Below are 19,557 nucleotides of genomic sequence, written 5' to 3' on the forward strand. Positions count from 1 at the left end.
AAGGTCTGGATTGTATAGGGGAAAGTTTTGAAGGTCCTTCCAAGCTGAGTAATTTATAGCTAGGACCTGTTGGCAGTCATGTTCAGGATTTCCCTCTAATTTCTCTAGGAGGAAGGTAGCTGGGTTTAAATTAGAACAAGTCCTTATTTGAGATACAGGTCCTTCTAAGAGTAGGGTTTGATATTTTAGAAGGCAATTGTCTGAGAGCCATAGTTCACCTTTTATATTTAAAATTCCTGAGAGATCATGGGAGGTGTAGACTATAAGGTCTCTTACCAGGGTGATTTTAATTGCCTCAGGGACTAGCAAGGCCACAGCTGCTACTACCCTCAAACAATGAGACCATCCTCCAGACGCTAGATCAAGCTCCTTACTGAGATAAGCTACTGGCTGTTGAACTGGTCCTTTCCTTTGTGTGACCACTCCTAGGGCTATTCCTCCTCTTTCAGTAACAAATAGGTTGAATTTTGTTCAGTGGGTAAGCTGAGGGCAGGGACTTGGAGTAAGGCCCCTTTCGATGCCTTAAAGGCTTTAATCTATTCTGGTTCCCATATAAGGGAAGTTGTTCCTTGGCGTAGTGTCTCTTTGAGGAGGCCATGGAGAGGTTTAGCTATTTCTCCATACCCAGGGATCCAAAGCCTTCAGTATCCAGTTATCCCTAGGAAGCCCCTAAGTTGTCTTATGGTTTGAGGTAGAGAATATTGTCCTATAGGGGTTATTCTTTCTGGTCCTAGCTTACGAGTTCCTTGAGACAGCTGTAATCCTAAATATTGAACTTGTTCTTGGCATAATTGGCTTTTTTCTTTGAGACTTTATAACCTTTATCAGCTAAGAAGTTTAAAAGCTCTTTAGTAGCCTTTTGACATTATTTTTTAGTAGAGGCACACAAAAGTATGTCATCTACACATTGTAGGACAGTCAGAGATGTCTTATCTCTGAACTCTGTTAAATCCTTAGCTAGGATTTGGCCAAACAAATGAGGGCTGTCTCTAAAACCTTGGGGTAATACAGTCCATGTTAGTTGAGATCCACTATCTGGTTCTTCAAAGGCAAAAAAAGATATTGTGATTGGGAGTCTAAAGGCATCCTTTAAATCTAATACAGTAAACTAAGCAGCGGTTGCTGGAATCAGAGATAACAGAGTGTATGGATTAGGAACCATAGGGTGGAGAGAAACAACTGCTTCATTAATTATTCTCAGGTCCTGAACTAGTCACCATTCTCCATTGGGTTTTTGAATTCCTAAAATGGGTGTGTTACATGGGCTATTGCAGGGCACTAAAAGTTTCTGTCTTTTGAGGTTCTGAATGATCTTCAATAAGCCCTTTTTTGCCTCTGGGTGTAGGGGATATTGTCTCTGATGTGGAAAGACAGAAGGGTCCTTTAAGACTATTTTGATTGGAACTGCACTTTTGCCCTTCCAATTTTGCCTTCAGTAGCCCACACTTCAGGGTTTATATCACATTCTAATAAAGGCAAACATAATGGTCCTCTCAGTCCTAAATTCATTGTAATGGACGTCTGAAGTTTTGAAAGTAAGTCCCTTCCCACTAAAGGGATAGGACATTCTGGGATTATCAGAAATGGATGAGAAAACATCATCCCACCCCACTCACAACTCAGTTGGGGAGTAAACCTTCTGGTAATAGTCCATCCAGACACCCCTTGTAAGGTTACAGTATTAGAGGAAAGGGGTCCGGGATAAGAAGAGAGCAAAGAATAACTGGCACGAGTATCTAAGAGGAAGTTGACCTCTCGGCTCCCTACAGAGAAGCATACCCGGGGCTCACACTTGGTGATAGGAGTTATGGGAGCCAGAATCGAGCCTGGGTCCCATCAGGCCTGTGTGGAGGAGTCTGGCTTCAAGGACCTATACCCCTGAGGACAGTCACTCTTCCAGTGATTGCCTTGACATTTGGGGCAGGGCCTTTGAGGTGGTTGCTTGGTTCTTGGGCAATCCTGTGCTGAGAGCCATTGCCAAGTAGGAATGACGCATGGCAATTTCTTTGTCAGCTTACCCCATGTTGCTTAGAGGGAGGACTCTCCATTGTGGAAATGGGCTTGCCTTGGACCCAGGTCATTTGCAGTGACATTGCATGATTGTTTGAGAAAGGTGACCCTGCTCAAGGACCAGGGTGGATCCGGGTTTAGGGAGGATCCTGCTGGATTAGGGTGGGTTCAGGTTTAAAGTGTATCCTGCTGGGAATAGGGTGGTTCCAGGTTTAAGGTGATTCCTGCTGGGAATAGGGCATATCCTGCTGCCTCAGGCACCCGCTCCTTGAGTTCCTGTTGAGTTCTCCAGGGATTCAGAGAGTATTTTGTGATGCAGAGCCTGGTGGAGGTGTGGATTCCCCAGAACGTGCTTGTAGAGTGGCGGTGTGAGTTCGGGAATAAAGAATCGCTGTTTGAATCTACAAGGCTGTGAGTGGCTCGTGATTTTGTGCCCAGCTAGACTGTGGCAATCCTGTTTGAGAGTCCTTCATCTCCACAATAGAAACAAGTCCGTTTTGTGGAATGAGGAGCATTTCATCTTCCTCCTTCACCCTGGGAGCTTACTCCTCTAAGAGCAAATACCAGCGCTTCAGTTCTTTTTCTGTCTCTGAGCTCTTTCTCCTTTTTTTCCTCTATATCTCTATTATAAAAAACCGAAGTAGCAAGTCAGAGGATGTTATCTAAAGATTGATCAGGGCCATATGCCAATTTTTGTAACTTCCTCCGATGTCTGGGGCTGACTGAGTGATAAATTTGTCCTTTAAAAGTAATTTCTCTGTGGATTCAGGATCCACAGTGGTGTGTTTTCTCATTGCCTCTCTGAGTTTCTCCATGAAAATAGCAGGGCTTTCCTGGGGTCCCTGAATAATTTCTGAAATCTTAGAATAGTTAATGGGCATTTGCTTGATTCTCCTAAGGGCCTCAAGGATCAACACTTGGAAATGGCTAATTTTCCAAGCATCTTGCTCATCATTTGGGTCCCAGTCAGGATCATTTCTGGGAACTGCCTGTGCTCCAGATGGATAATTGGGTTTTCTCCTAGTCTGTTCTGCTGGGGAAGGAGCAAGGTGTAGGTCATCCCCAAATTCCTTGGCTGCTCTCAGAGTTGCTTCCTCCCCATTGAAAGTCAAGGTCTGGCTGAGTAATAGCATAATATCTTTCCAGGTGAGGTCAAATACCTGGCATAAGTTTTGAAATACCTCAATATATTTATCTGGGTCCTCTGAAAATCTCCCCAAATCAGTTTTTATCTGCCTTAGGTCTTGAAGGGAGAAGGGGGTATGTACTTTGATTGGCCCAAATTCTCCTCCTGGAATCTCCTAGAGAGGTAATATATTTGGTTTGCCTGTTGGGGCAGACACAGAGAGGCCAGGATATGGAGGACAGGAAGGCTGTTGTTGTGCACCAACAGCAGATGGAGATTTTGTGGGTCCTCCTGATTCTTTCCCCTCAGTAGGTGACTCCCCAAGATTTTCTCTCTTCATGGCAGATATCATAGCTAAGTCTACTTTACATTGGTTGGCATAATTTAGGATTTTCCCTTAGGGCAAAGAAAACCTGAACATAATGCACCTCACACCATTTCCCTTCCTTTTTGCAAAATTTATCAAGCTGTAAAATTGTATTAAAATTGATACTTCCCTCTGGTGGCCAGGTTTCTCCATCATAGAGTTTGTATTGAGGCTAGGCCTGGTGGCAGAAGAAAATGAGGTGCTTTTTCTTGAGCATCTGAGGGTCAAATCTATCCCAATTTTTAAATATTCAGGTTAGTGGTGCACCTGGCATATTGGAGAGAGAAGCTCCCATCTGAGTGAGAAGAGAAAAAAGCAGGACTCAGGCACCTGTGCTGGAGAAAACTGTTCATCTCCCTAAGTTGAGCTTCCTAAATGGTCCAGAAAACCTGTCTCTCACCTTGCTTTGCCAAGGGGGTTTCTGATCCCCTTTGGCAAAGTGCTAGGGTCTCAGTTTGCCCTGTGCCAGAGACCCTGGGTGGATTTAGACTTAAGGGCATTACTGCTTGTCCTCCCTGCCACTAAAAACCCACAGCAAAAGAAAATCATGTGCTCTTTGTTGCCTTTGCTCTGTAGACTAAAGGAACCGCCTAAGGGTGAGGGATATCTACTGGTTGTAAGGTAGTGCTTTCTGTCAGAGATTACCGGAGGAGTTGACTCTAAAAATGCCTCCCTCTAGCAGCTTAAAAAGAACACAGCACATTTTAAACATTGGAGCAGTAAAACAGACTAGTGAAAGTTACCTATGCATCTTAGGGAACCTGGGCAGATTTTACTAATTATCCCATGTCTTTCTCTCAGTCCTACAATCTGAATTGCTAACATTTCTGACCTGCGAAGGAAGGGGAGCATCCAGGAGGGAATGGATGCGGGGTTGGGAGTGTTGCATAGCCCACACAGAGGCAAATGTGATTGGGGCTTTCCCTCAATGCCATTCATCTACCAATCACCCTAGATACCCCTTAGGGCTGTCAGGAGAGGGCTCAAGAGAAAGGGACCTTAGGAATACATCTGAGTGTAGCCCAGACTGGAATTCCACAGTTGTTCCAAACTCCTTCCTCCACCTCCAAGCATCTGAGGCAAATCGGAATTTAGGGACACTGTGTACTCATGCCAATTGCTCTCCAGGCCCAGACAGAAAACTTGGAAGCAGCTTTGGCAAAACCCAACATGCCTGCTCTGTACCGAACAGGTGATTGAGAGCTGCCTAGGCCGGGAAACCTCTTACCCGAGTCTTGAAGAGTGGCGGCTGCACTAATTGCATTTAAGTAGCTGTCGGGTGCCCACCTTACCCTCCAGAAAGGAAGAAAGATGCACCTCAGACAGACATGGGGTGAGTGGAGAGGCACTTACCTCCGTGTAGAATCTCGGTGGGACCTCCAGCATGTTACTGCTGTTGACCGGTGACAGGTCCTTGCTTCCCCAATGTTGAAGAAATAACACCAGAGAAGCATGCTGAGGCAAGGTCAGAGTGGAAAGTAGAGGCTTTATTAAAGGACAGCAGAAAAGACTTCTCCCAGAGGAAGAAGGGGACCCAAAAGATGGAATCCATTGAAGGGCAAATGTGTTCCCCTTTTTATAGTTTTTTCAGTGATGGAATGTAGGTGGGAAGGCCCGAAAAGTGGGACACAGGGGGGCCAAAGAAGTAATCTGGGCAGAAAGGACTTTTGAGTCAGCATCTTCAAGTTTGCTGGGAGCTGTTCATTAACACTTCTTTGGGATGGGATCTGGGCCTTGGGCTTTTCCCGGACTTCATTAATATTCCAAGAGTTGTTCGGCTTTTCCCAGAATTCATTCTCAACATGGCCTCCATTTTGGATCTTAGTCAATATTAGACTCGATTTACCTAACTACACTGACTACCTAACTTTAAATCTGGCAGATAGTACATCAGTTTTAGATAACAGTACACCTATTATATGAGTATTAAAGGCCATACTACAGATATTATGTTAATATAAGATGTCATAATATGAATAACATATTAATATTGTCACATGGCAACTATCATATTACATTTAATGCTCTAGTATGGATATTATATTAGTATTAAAGGTCAGGGAAACTACTGTGTCACTTTAGATTCTCTAGTATGGACAACATATTAGCATTAAAGACAATAAGTCAGCTATTATATTAATTTTAGAGCCCACAGGATGATTATAAAAAACTTAAATGCCACAGAGTAGCTACTAGATCAGTTTTAGGTACTATATATTGGTATCACATTACTATTAGTTTTAAATGCTCAAATATGGATATCATATTAATATTGAAGGCCACAGATGATTTAATAAGAATATCATATTAGTATTAAAGACCACAGCTCAGATATTTTATTAGTTTTAGATGCAACAGCATGGATATTCCATTAATATTCAAAGCCACATAGAAGCTATTGTATCAGTTTTAGAACAAATAGTATGGATATTATATTAGTATCAAAGGCAACAGGAGCTATTATATTAACAAGTTATATTAGTCTTGAAGCCAAAGTTCAGCTATTATAATAGTTTAAGATGTTATGCTATTAATATTAAGTTAATTCAAAGCCCACTGGGCAGCTCTTATGTTAGTTTTAGATGTTATACAATGGAAATATATACTAGTCAGAAAGCCCATAGTGCAGCTCTTTGCAGCTGTTATATTACTGTTGGATGCTACACTACAGAAATTATATTAATATTAAAGGCCACAGGACAAGTATTATATCAATTTTAGATGCAATAGTATGAATATTATCATAGTTAGAGAACCAAAAGAATCTATTATATTAGTTTTAGATGCTATATTTCGATATTATATGTGTACAAAAGGCCACAGTGCAGCTAATATATTAGTAAAAGATGCTATAGTATGGATATTACATCAGTGTTAAAAGCCACTTGGCAGGTATTATATTGATTTTGGATACTATAATATGTATATCATGTTACTGTTAAAGTATTATAGTGTGGCTATCATATAATTGTAAATTTATTATATTATATTTTTAGATACTATAGTATATATATTAACATAATATCCACAAGGCAGACATTAGTTTTACATGGTGTATTATGGGAATAAGTATAGGTCACAGAACACCTATTTTATCAGTTTTTGATACTATAGTATGAATGTTATATTAATATTAAAGACCACAGCATAGCTTTTATATCAAATTTACATGTTATAATAAGTTTTAAATGCTATATTATGAACATTACATTTAATTAGTATTAAAGTCCACAAGGCAGTTATTATATTAATTTTAGATACTATTGTTTGGATATTATATGCATATTTAAGGCCACAGAACAGATTATATTTGCTTTAGAACTCACAGTATGAATATAATTGAATGCAAAGATCAGCTAATGTATTATTATTACTTGCCACAGGCCAAGTATTATATTCATTTCAGATGCCATGCTATTGATACCACATTCATGTCAAGTCGTCAGTGCAGCTATTGCATTAGTTGTAGATGCTATCTTATGGGCATCATATTAGCATGAAAGTGACATTAAAACAATTACATTTGTTCTGGAGGCCACAATGTAGATATCATATTAATGTTGAAGGCCACAGAAAATGTATTATATTAGTTTTCCAGGACATAGTTTGGACAATATGTTAATAATAAAGAAAACAAATCAGTGATTTAATTAGTTTTAGTTGCAGTAAGATCTACATCATATGAACACTAAAGTTTCCAGGACAGCTATTATATCAGCATTAGATGCTCTACTAAAGATGTTATATTAATGTTAAAAGCCACAGGGCACTAATAATATCAATTTTCAATGCTATTGTGTGGATATCATGTTAGAATTAAAGATCATGGGGCAGCTCTTATATTGGTTTTAGATGTCATAGTATGGATATTATATTGAAATTAAGGTCACAGATTTAAAATCTATAATATCTATATTGTACAAATTATAAATATTAGAAGAAAGCTATTATATTATTATCAGATACTTTAGTATGAATATTACATGTTATGAATATTATATTAATATAAAAGGCTACATAGCAGCTATTATATTAGTTTTAGATTATATAATATGGGTATTACATTGGTATGAAAGACCATATTTTATTAGTTTTATTTTATTAGTTGTAAAATCTATAATATAATAACCACAGGACAGCTATTATATTAGTTTTAAATATAAGACTGATCACAAGTTCAAGACCAGCCTCAGCAACTTAGCAAGGCCCTAAGCAACTTAGTGAGACCCTGTTTCAATGTTTTTTTTTAAAGGGGGGGGGTTGGTGCTGCTCAGTAACAGAGCACTTGCCTTGCAAGTGTGAGGCACTGGGTTTGATCTTAGCACCACATAAAAACAAATAAAGGTATTGAGTCCATATACAACTAAAAAATTTTTTTTAAATGGTGGGGGGTGGGGGGCTGGGGATGTAGCTCAGTAGTAAAATGCCCTGCGTTAAATCTACAATACCGCACCCCCCAAAAAAAGTGACTGGTAAAGCTATTAGCAGCTACTATATCAGTTTTAGAAGCTATAGTTGGATATCATAATGGTATTAAAGGTTATTGTATTAGTGATATATTCTACACTATGAATATCATACTAGCATGAAACACCATCATGTAGTTATTTTATTATTTTCAGGTGCTATGGTATGACTACTATATTAGTATTAAAGGCCACAGGACACCTCTTATGCAAGTTGTAGATGCTATATATGGATATCACATTAGAACCAAAAGCCACAGAGCAGCTATTATATCATTTTTCTATGCAATATTATGTTTAACATATGATACAAAAGACCACAGAGTACTATATCAGTTTTTGATACTTCAGGATGAACATAATAATAATATTAAACACAACAGGGCAGCTATTATATCACTTTTAGATGCTGCAATATAGATATCATATTAGCTATGAATGCCACAGGGCAGATACTGTATCAGTTTTATTATTTTATTTTATTTTTATGTTATTATCTTATGTTTTATTTTATTTTATTTTTTTCATTTCATTTCATTTCACTTAATTTCTTTCATGTACCAGGGATTTAACTCAGGGGAACTTGACCACTGAGCTACATCCCAGCCCTATTTTATATTTTATTTAGAGACAGTGTCTCACTGAATTGCTTAGCACCTCATTTTTGCTGAAGCTGGCTTTGAATTCTTAATCCTCCTGTCTCAGCCTCCTGGGCCACTGGGATTACAGGCATGTGTCACTGCACCTGGCCCTATATCAGTTTTAGATGCTATATCATGGACATCATATTAATATCAGAGGACACAGAGCAGCTGTCATATCAATTTTAAATGCTATATTAGTCTTAAAGGACACAAGAAAGCCACTTTATCAGTTTTTGATGCTCTACTATGAATCTCATATCAATATTGAAGGCCATGGAGTGGGAATTATATCACTTTTAGAAGTAACAGTGTGGATATTGCATTAGTATTAAAAGCTATGAGGCAGTTAGTTATTATATTGACTTGAAATGCCATTATTTTATTTTATTAATTAATGAATCATTTTGTTACAAAAGGCTACCATGCAGCTATTTTAATAGTTTTGGAAGCTAGAGCATGGATATTATATTAACATTAAAGGCCAAAGGAAAGCTAGTATATTAATTTTACATGCTGTTCTATGGATATCAAATAATATTAAAACCACAGGCAGTTATTATATTAGCTTAAGATGCAATAGGATGGGTATTACATCAATATTAAAAGCCACAGGGCATGTATTATATTTCTTTCAGATGTTATAGTATAGATATTATATTGATCTTAAAGGTCACAGGGAAGCTAAGTATTAAGTTTTAGAGTTTATACTATGGATAGATGTTAGTATTAAAGACAACAGGGCAGAGGCTGAGGTTGTGGCTCAGTGGTAGAGCACTTGCCGAGCAAGAGCAGGGCCCTGGGTTTAACCCTCAACACCGCATAAAAATAAAAAAATAAAGACAACAGGGCAACTGTTATATTATGTACAATGATAAAGTATGGATACTACATTAAAATTATAGGCCACAGGGTTGCTATTTTATTAGTTTTAAATGCTGTAGTATGGATATCATAAAAGAATTGAAGATCACAGAGCAGGTATTGTATTCATTTGAGATGCTGTACTATGTGTTGGGAATCGCCCCAGCTCCAAAGACTAACCTCCCCATCCCCCAAGAAGAGCTGTCCAATGGTGAGTCCTGCTGACTCACATGATTCTTACCCACCAATCAGAACTTCCCCATCACCATCCAATGGTGAGTCCTGCTGACTCATAAGATCCTTACCCACCAATCAGAGAGCACCCCATGCCAGCTGCCAAAACCATTAAACTGTTAAACTGTTTCAACCATCAGACCATCCCCGGCTCTATAAATATGCAGAGCTGCCTCAATAAACTGGCATTTTCTCCGATGGCAAGCCTTGATCGTTCTTTCATTGGTGCCCAAACCCAGAAAGGGGAATTCCTCGCTGCTCGAGGGGCCCCTCTCTCAAGGCTTGCCATCCTTGTCCACTCTTTCAAGTGCTGCTACTCACACAACCCTGGTTCTTCAGTAGGTGAGTTCCCCTATCGGGTATCCAACTTCAGATGAGCTATGCAGGGGCTTAGACCATGATCATCCAGCAAACCTCTGATGCCCAATCTGGAGGAGAGAGCGCACCCCACCATGACCTTCATGGTCATGGTGGACTCTCTGGAACCCAGTTAGTGAGCAGGAGGTACTGAGGGGTGGAAGAACAGGCTCTCTCTCTCTCTCTCTCTCTCTCTCTCTCTCTCTCTCTCCCTTTCACCCTTGTCCTTCTCCTGACCTATGGGGGCCTCTTCTTCCCTCCCAGCAGACTCCCCCTTACAATCAAAGTCAATGGCTCCCAGGAGGATCCCTAGATCCCATAATGCTCAGAGATCTGTTTAACTTCTGTGAGTGCTCGAAAAAGTGGAAGGAAATCCCCTATGTTGAGGCCTTTTCTCTTCTTCATTGTCACCCTGGCCTATTCAGCAGATGAACCCCCTCCCTACCAACCTCCCCTGTCGGCTCTGTCCAGCCCCTCAGGTGTTCCCCTTGACTCAGCCGACACCTTTAGTTCCCCCCAAACTAGGCCCTGCTCCCTAGTCCCACAAACCATGACCCCCTTAAGAGAGGTTGCTGGACCTGAGGGCATTATCCGGGTACATGTCCCATTCTCTATGAATGACCTCACACAACTTGAGTGAAGGTTGGGCTCATTCACCACAGAAGAGAGTTTCAATGGGTCCTCCAGGCTTATAGCCTCACTTATATGTTATTGGCTAATACTCTCCTTCTTGAGGAATGTACCAGAGTTTGGGAACTTGCCAGAGCCCAGGCCGATGAAACTCACCAAGTTAATCCCAATCACCCTCTGGGGCCACTTGCTGCCCCAGATCAAATTCCCAACTGGGGATTATAATACACAAGCTGGCATACAGATTAGGGACCAATCCTCTGCATGTATTATTGCTGGACTCAAAAAAGCAGCACGTCAGGCCATCAATTTCCAAAAATTATGAAACCCCATCGGAATTTCTGGATTGGCTTACGAAAGCCCTTCAGCAGTAAACTAGATCCCAAAACCCCAGATGGCCATCAATTTCCTTATGACATATTTCCTCTCGCAGAGCTACCCCGACATCTGGGCCAAACTAAAAAAGCTCGAACAAGGCCCTGTCTCCCCCAGACTAAGAAATTTCAGATGCTTGCCCAGGCCCTGCAGGGTGCTTCCTCGGGTCGCCACCCATCACCAATAACCCCCCGGCGCCTGCTTCAAGTGTAGCAAGGAGGGACATTGGGCCAGAGTATGCCCTGCACCATGCACTCCGGGTACCCCATGCCCTAAATGTCAACAATAAGGTCATTGGGGCTCTGACTGTCCTAGATCCCATAGGAGGCCTATGGCCAGGGAACCCTCTGACCTTCTGGGCATGGCAATCAATTGATGAAACCTTGGGTCCTTGTCCCCAGCTGTAACGAGACAGGAACCCAGGGTGTGGATTCAGGTGGATGGGCACAAGGTTGACTTTCTCCTTGACACCAGGGCTACCTTCTCAGTCCTGACAGAATTCTAGGAGCAAACAGTGCTGTCCACCTCTCCTATTGTCAGGGTGGGAGGAAAAACCATCCATCCAAGAAAGACTCCCCTATTACTCTGTTCCATAGACAACTTCCCATTCTCTCAGATGTTCCTAGTTATGCCCCAATGTCCAGTTCCTTTGCTTGGCCAAGATATTCTTTCTAAATTTAATACAACAATCAACATCTGGGCTCCTGGCATCAGTCAGGCCCCAGAATTGGCCTGTTCATCTTTTCTGGCCCTTTTGGCAGAAGACTGGCCATTCTGCTCCACTTGTGAGACTGACATGAAATACCATACTAATCTGGCTGACCCGATGGTATGGGATACCCACACCTCCTCCACCATTTCCTGCCCACCAGTTAACATACATCTCAAAGATCCTAACATCTTCCTCAATCAGGCTCAATACCCCCTGTCCACAAAAGCTCTTCTGGGCCTACAACCTATTATTCAGGACCTTCTTAGCAAGGGGTACCTCCATCCTGCTCATTCCCCTTACTCCCATACCAGCAGTAAAAAAGCCCAACGGGTTCTACCTACAACTCACACCTCTGTTAGGCCCATACATCCTTTGGTTCCCAACCCATACACCCTGCTATCTCAGATCCCCCACACTGCCACCCACTTCTCGGTCATAGATTTAAAGGATAAATCTTTTTGTCTTTAACCTAGACTGTCCTTCCTCGGGGATTTCGAGATAGTCCACACCACTTTGGACAAACCTTGGCCTCCAAACTCCAATCTTTTCACCCCCAGTGCCCTGAATCCTCCCTCTTGCAATATGTTGATTATCATCTGGCAAATCTCTTTGCCCACCTGCAGGGAGGAAAACACCTCACCACAGCCTTTAAGGCTGTGGTGGTCCTCAGGGACTCCTTCCTTGGGCAGATTCGAAAGTCCTAGTCCTCTCATCTTTAAGACTTAGCTGCTACAGAGACGCTTACCCTCCCCTTCTTCTCCCCTCTTTCCAGCCCTGGGAGTATCCGGCCTCTCCAGGATGGGTCCTGAAAAGCCTTGGCCAAGGTCTCCCACAGCTCCGGCTCCATCCAGGACGAGAGCTTCAACTGTCAGTATTCGGTGATGACCAATCTTTGCAGCTCGAACCTGCCACTTAGGCACTCCTGATTTTTTGGCTCTAGCAAGGACACTCCTTTTGCCAATAAATCAGTCTCCTCCTTCTATGCATCCTCTTCCCTCCTCCTTACATGGGTAATGTGACCTCTCTGCTGGTCAACTCTCCCCTACAATGCTTCTTGGATCAAATATAGCACCCAGGCCTGGCACACTTATCCCTTAGACAACCAAGGCAGATGGCCCCTTTTGGGGTCTATGGATCCCTCCATTCTAAGGGATTTTCCAGGCTTTCTTCTTGCTCCAATCCAATCCTGCTCTCTGAACCTCTTGCAAACCTCTACAAATTCTTCTAGCCCATCCAAAGGGCACTCAACAGATGACACAGTTCTCCTACTTAATTTCTTGGCCTTAAAGGGATATCAGGCCTCTCCACAAAAGGCCCAAATAGCATGTATCTAGGGTTCTCTATCTCTCAAGGGAAAAAGGCCATTACGGTAGACAGAAAACAGCTTATTGTGTCTATACCTACACCAAAGACCAAAGATGACTATCCTTCTTGGGTTTGGCTGGGTACTTCAGGGCCTGGATTACTTTTGGATTTCTCCCTCCTCACCAGGCCACTATATAATCTAGCCAAGGGCCCCCAAGATGAACCCCTATCCTCAGCAGTAGGGAAGCCCTTTACAAAAAGACCCTCCTCTGGGCACCCGCCCTGCATCTCCCCGACCTCTCCTGACCCTTCACCCTCTATGTACATGAAAAACAGGGACAAAGTCTGGGTGTTCTGGGTCAGGAATATGGCCCCACATTTGCACCAGTGGCCTACCTATCCAAACAGCTCGACCCCACCATCAGGGCTGGCCCGCACGCCTCAGAGCCCTAGCAGCAGCCCATGACCTCCAGAAAGAAGCACACAAGCTTACCTTTGGCTCCCTGCTAACCATCTCATCTCCTCACCATCTAAAGGATTTTCTCACTTACAAGGGGCTACAGTCACTTCCTCCTTCCAGGGTTCTATCCCTCCTTGTTTCTCCTTAAAAATCCCTCCATCTCTTTTCAGCCCTGCTCTCCATTAAATCCTGCCTCCCTCCTCCCATCTTCTCCCTCACAAGATCCCATCCACAAATGCCTGGAGGTATTAGAGACAATTTTACCCTGCCCTACTACCATTTCTGAGGGACCTCTACCCTCTTCAGACCTTGTCTGGTCCTCAGATGGTAGCTCCTTTATATACAAAGGGGTTAAAGTAGTGGGGAATGCTGTCCTTTCCCTCTCATCCATCATAGAGGCCAAACCTCTCCCACCCAATACCACCAACCAACAAGCTGAACTCATAGCTGCCACAAGGGCAATGCAAGCTACCAGAGGGAAAAACCCTCTCCCTATATACAGATCTCCCATGCAGCCTTTTGGAAGAAAGGGGGCTATTGACCACCAGAGGGATGGCAGTCATTAATTCCACACTTATTTCTGGTCTACTATGAGCCTCCAGGCTGTCTTCCCAACTGGGAATGATCCATTGCAAGGCCCACCAAACTAACTCCTCCCTTACTACTATGGGGAATTCCAAGGCCGATCAGCCGCCCTACAGAGCTTTACCTCCTCTCCTCTACTCTTAGTTACCACTGGGGATTGACCCAAAGATCCCCAACAACTCTTCCAGTTTCTTCACTCTCTATTCCATTCTAGTCCACAGAGCCTCACTACTTTTCTTCATTCCTTTTTTACCCTTTCCCCACATGATAAGACCCTCCTACAACAGATCACTTCCGCTTGTCAGATCTGCCAGAGAACCAATACCAATACTCCATTAAAACCTAAACCTTTCCCTTCTCATCAGGCCAGCGGTCATACCTCGGCTACAGACTGGCAGATTGATTTCACCAACATGCCCCGAGTAAAAAACAAGCCTTTCCCACTTCTAACAAGCAGGCTTCTACAGTAGTTGACTCACATAATCCCCTGTTTTGGGAATGCCCATTTCTATCCAATCAGACAATGGCCCAGAATTCACCTCACAGATAACTCAGGGACTGGCTCATGCGCTATCACTCCCTTGGCATTTCCATTGCCCTTACCACCCCCAGGCTTCTGGAAAGGTTGAAAGGATCAATCGGTCCCTTAAAGAGACCCTGACCAAGCTCACCATGGAATTAAGCCTGGACTGGGCAAAGGTGCTCCCCTTGGCTTTATTGCACATTAGGGCCTTGCCAAAGAAGCCTTCTTATCTTTCACCTTTCTAAGTCATGTATGGCTGTCCCCTCATTCCTCCCAGACTGCCTACAGAACCCCTACCCATCTTTGAAACCTATGCCTCTCCCTCCTCTTCCATCTACACTCTGAACTCTGGTACTATCAAGACTGCCTCCTTCCTGACCCCAGTCTCTCAAAACCCTACCTCTTTAACACCTGTCAAGTTGTTTACTATTGCCCACCGGGGGAAAAGCCCCCTCTAAGACCAAAATGGGAGGGTCCTGCTCAGGTGATTACGTGCACTCCCTTGGCTGCCAAACTCAGACTACCTAATAACAAACTTACCTCATGGATTCATATTTCCAGGCTTAAGCCCGGCACTCCTACACCTTCATCAGAAGAGCCAACGATCATCACCTGTCATTAAGTACTTTTGTCAATGCTCCCCCTCATTTCTGGCCCCTCTTGGGTCCTCTCTTCACCCTATGTCTGAAGATTCAAGGCAAGTGACCCTAAGGGCCCTCTCCAGCCAGACCCCCCAACACTTGCTTGAATCTGGCTGGTAGTGGGACAGTTGTGTGTTGTCCTTCTGACAAACCACTTAGGTGTCCAGAGCATGGTGACCCCTGAATAAGTGTGATCATAAGACAGCACTTTACCAGTTGCCTTCTGGGCTTAAGGAGGAAAATGTGTGTTTTGTTTACCCTCCCAGTTTTGTAAGAATTTCAAGTATCAGTATTTAAAGTTGAGGTGTTTCACATAAAACCTGGAGAGATCTGACTGCCCTCAAAGGGAAATATGGAAACAATGGGCCACCGTCCTCCCTTGGCCACCTTCGAGAAAGGCAAAGAAAGAAGCAAGCTGATACACCCAGGTAGGAGAAAGTTTAAAGAGCAGCCTTAATAGAGAACCAAGGGAGCTAGATTGGACTAGGAATAAAGAGTGGAATTGAGGGTGTTAGGTGCAGGACAGGCTGGGCTTGTCTGCAGGGCATGCCAAACACAGTTAGCTGCAGAATGACCTGCCTTCTCAAACCCTCTGTCTGGTTCTTTATCACCTGTTTGCTTCAAGCCCAAACACCCAAGCCCCCCTCCTCAAGGCTGAACATTCAACCCCCAACTCAAGGTTGAATATTTAACCCCCTTTGTGCCAACAAGGCAGCTTGCAGACCCAGAGACCCCATTAGATTTGGGTTATAAAAACTCCCTGTGCCTGTTCCTTCCCCCTATCATAAAGTTCATTTAGACTCAGTTGGGTAAAATTTCTAATCAAGCTTTTAACCAGCTTCTCCTCAAGAATTACAAACTCCTAGCTACTGATGATACCTCCAGTCAAGACCTATGCCAAATGGACTGACATCATCATGGATCTGTGGTGCCAAGGAACCTTCATTGATACCGGTCTTCTCTGCCCTCCTGTGGGGGCTCCTTACTTCCCTCCTCTATTTCTCCCACACCACTCCATCTCAGCAGGAAGCAGCCAGAATGAGTAGATGCCCACTCTCATTTAATAACAAAGAGTGGGGAATGTTGGGAGTCGCCCCAGCTACAAAGACTAACCTCCACATCCCCTGAGAAGAGCCATCCAATGGTGAGTCCTGCTGACTCACATGATCCTTACCCACCAATCAGAAAGCACTCCATGCCAGCTGCCAAAACCGTTTAACTGTTTCAACCATCAGACCATCCCTGGCTCTATAAATATGCAGAGCTGCCTCAATAAACAGGCATTTTCTACGACAGCAAGCCTTGATCGTTCTTTCAGTATGAATGTTATATAGTATTAAAAAGCCACAGGGCAATATCATTTCAGTTTTTTTAAAAGAGAGAGAGAGAGAGAGAGAGAGAATTTTTAATATTTGTTTTTTAGTTTTCGGCGGACACAACATCTTTGTTTTTGTATGTGGTGCTTAGGATCGAACCCGGGCCGTACGCATGCCAGGCAAGCGTGCTACCGCTTGAGCCACATCCCCAACCCTCATTTCAGTTTTAGGGGGCACGGTGTTGATATTATTAAAGGCCATAGGGCAGCTAGTATATTAGCATTAGATGCTATATGTGGATATTGTATTAATATGAAAGGCCATAGGAGAGCTATAATATTACCTTAAGAGGCTACAGTATGGTTATAATATTAACAATAGTGTCACAGGAAGCTCCTACAGTACTTTAAGATGCTGTAGTATACACACTGTATTAGTATTAAAGTCCAGCCAGGCAGTGGCACATGCCTGTAATCCTAGTGAGTTAAGAAGCTAAGGCAGGAGGATTATAAGTTCAAGACCAGCCTCAGCAACTTAGTGAGTCCCCAAGCAATTTATCAAGACCCTGTATCAAAATAAATAAAAAAATTTAAAAAGGGCTGGGTATAGGGTTAAATGCCCCTAGTTTCAATTCCTAGTACCAAAAACAACGTATTAAAGCCAAAACTTCAGTTATTATATTAGTTCTATATGCTATATTATGTATATCCTATTAGTACTAAGCTATTATATTCATTTTAGGTACTATAGTTTGGAAATCATATTACTATTAAAGGCCAGAGCTGAAGGCATTTAGTTAAATTATATTAACTTTAGATGCTATAGTTGGATATCATAATAGTATCAAAGTTCACAGGGCAGCTATTATGTTACTTTTAGAAGACTTAGTATAGAGATTTTATTAAATTTAAGGCTAAAGGCCATAGGACTGATATTATATCCATTTTAAATGCTATATTATAGATATCATATTAAATGGATAACATATTAAAGGCCACAGAGTATCAATTTAAGATAATAAGGATGTCATATTGGTATTAAAGGATACAGGGCAGCTATTATATCAGTTTTAGATGCAATCATATGGGTATTACATTAGTGGCTACAGGGCAGATATTATATTAGCTTGGGATGCTATAGCATGAATATTAATTTAGTATAAAAGACTACAAGGCAGATATTATATCAGTTTTGTCCCAATCAGTACCTGCTCCTGAGTCACCATGCCAATCAGCACCTACCACGTCACCAAAGCAACCCTTCTTAAGCTGAAGCTTGCAGACTCACGCTGCTGCTCTCTTCCTCTCCTTTTCTTCCCTTTCAGGCAGCCCCCCCAATAAAATCTCTTGGTTTAATTTCCATCTCAAGTGTATCATTTGCCTTTCATTGGATATAGTTTGGATATTTTATTAACATTAGAGGTCACAGGGAAGTTATTATATTAATTTTAAATGCTATGTATGGAAAATGTAATAGTATTAAAACCTCAGGGCAGTTATTATATTAGTTGTACTTGCAATAGTATGAACATTACATCAATATTAAAGCCACATAGCAGCTATTATATTAATGTAGATGCTGTAGTATGGATACTAATATGAAAGGCTACAGGAGAGCTATACTATCCTATTCTGCAGCCACAGTATGCATATATTAATACTAAATGCCACAGAGAAGTTTTTACAGTACTGAAGATGCTACAGTAAACATACTACATTAGTATTTTTTTTTCATATAACAAATATTTAAATCATTTATTGCCATTTAAGTTACAGCATCTCAATGTACATACTGCATGGAAATACACAGACAGTTTTTCAAACACTGAAGATCAGATTTTAGGATGTGTTAAGTTGTTGGATATCTTGCAGTCACTAAAGTCAAGAAGTCTGAGTATTTATATGTGAGTAGTTATAAAATTTTGCTCTGTTCAGTTTTTCATTAAGCAAATCCCAACAGATAATATGTGTATGAATACAGATAAAACCATCATTGGAAATTATTAAGTTAATTGCATATTTTGAGCTACTCTATGAAGAGAAAATATTCAGTACTTGTAAGGCAGCAGAGAGTTTGTTTAGGGACTCTCAGCTATATCTATAAAAATGGTATGGTTAGTAAAAATAGCATTCCACATTTCCTCCTATTCATGCTGATGGAATCTGTGACTCTGCAGCAGTAGCTGGGGTGCTGTCCTTTCAAGAGCTTGTTCCTTCCATTTCTATGCAGATGCCTTTTTAGTCATCTCATATCTGATAAGCCGTCCTCCCTGAATGAGCTGGGCTACTTCGTTTGTTGCATGGCATGCAAAGAGAAGCCAGTTTCGAGGTTGCACCTTGTAGGCAAATCTCATGAATGTCAAAGAATAGCAACAGAGGGCAAATGTCATTCGACCACTGATGATCTCTGGAGACTTCTTCATGTCATTGATGGCAGCAATGGGGAGACCCCAGTTGGCTACTGGGCCCCAGAAGTGCTCATAAGGTAGTCCCGGAAGTCCTTGCTGCGGACGTAGTCCGCCGCCTTCCGCACCAGCGCGCCAGCCATGGTCGTACCGGACACCGGGCCCTCGGGCTTCTGCAGTCTCCGCCGCCCCCGCAGCCCAATGTCACTCCCGCCTACCCGCTGCACCCCACAGCTCCCTACATTAGTATTAAAGGCTAAAGTTTAGTTATTACATTAGTTTTAGATATTATATTATATTTAGATAGTATTATGGATATCATAATAGTATTGGCAGCTATTATATAAGATTCAGATGCTACATTATGGAGAATTCATTAATATTAATGGCCAAAGGTACGCTATCTTATCAGTTTTAGATGTCAAAACAGGTAATCAAATTAGTACTAATGGCTGCAGGACAGCTATTATATTAGTATTAAGACCACAGGGTAGGTATTATATTGATTTTAGATGATAGAGTATATATATCTTATTTGTAT

At 42.1% G+C, this 19,557-nt stretch overlaps 1 pseudogene; it reads right to left on the reverse strand.

The window, feature by feature from the left end:
* Nucleotides 1-18,340: 18,340 nt before the first annotated feature.
* Nucleotides 18,341-19,251, reverse strand: LOC143406033 (mitochondrial pyruvate carrier 1 pseudogene; annotated as a pseudogene).
* Nucleotides 19,252-19,557: the final 306 nt, after the last annotated feature.

This window comes from Callospermophilus lateralis, chromosome 8 (assembly GCF_048772815.1).
Source record: "Callospermophilus lateralis isolate mCalLat2 chromosome 8, mCalLat2.hap1, whole genome shotgun sequence".
Classification (NCBI taxonomy): Eukaryota; Metazoa; Chordata; class Mammalia; order Rodentia; family Sciuridae; genus Callospermophilus; species Callospermophilus lateralis.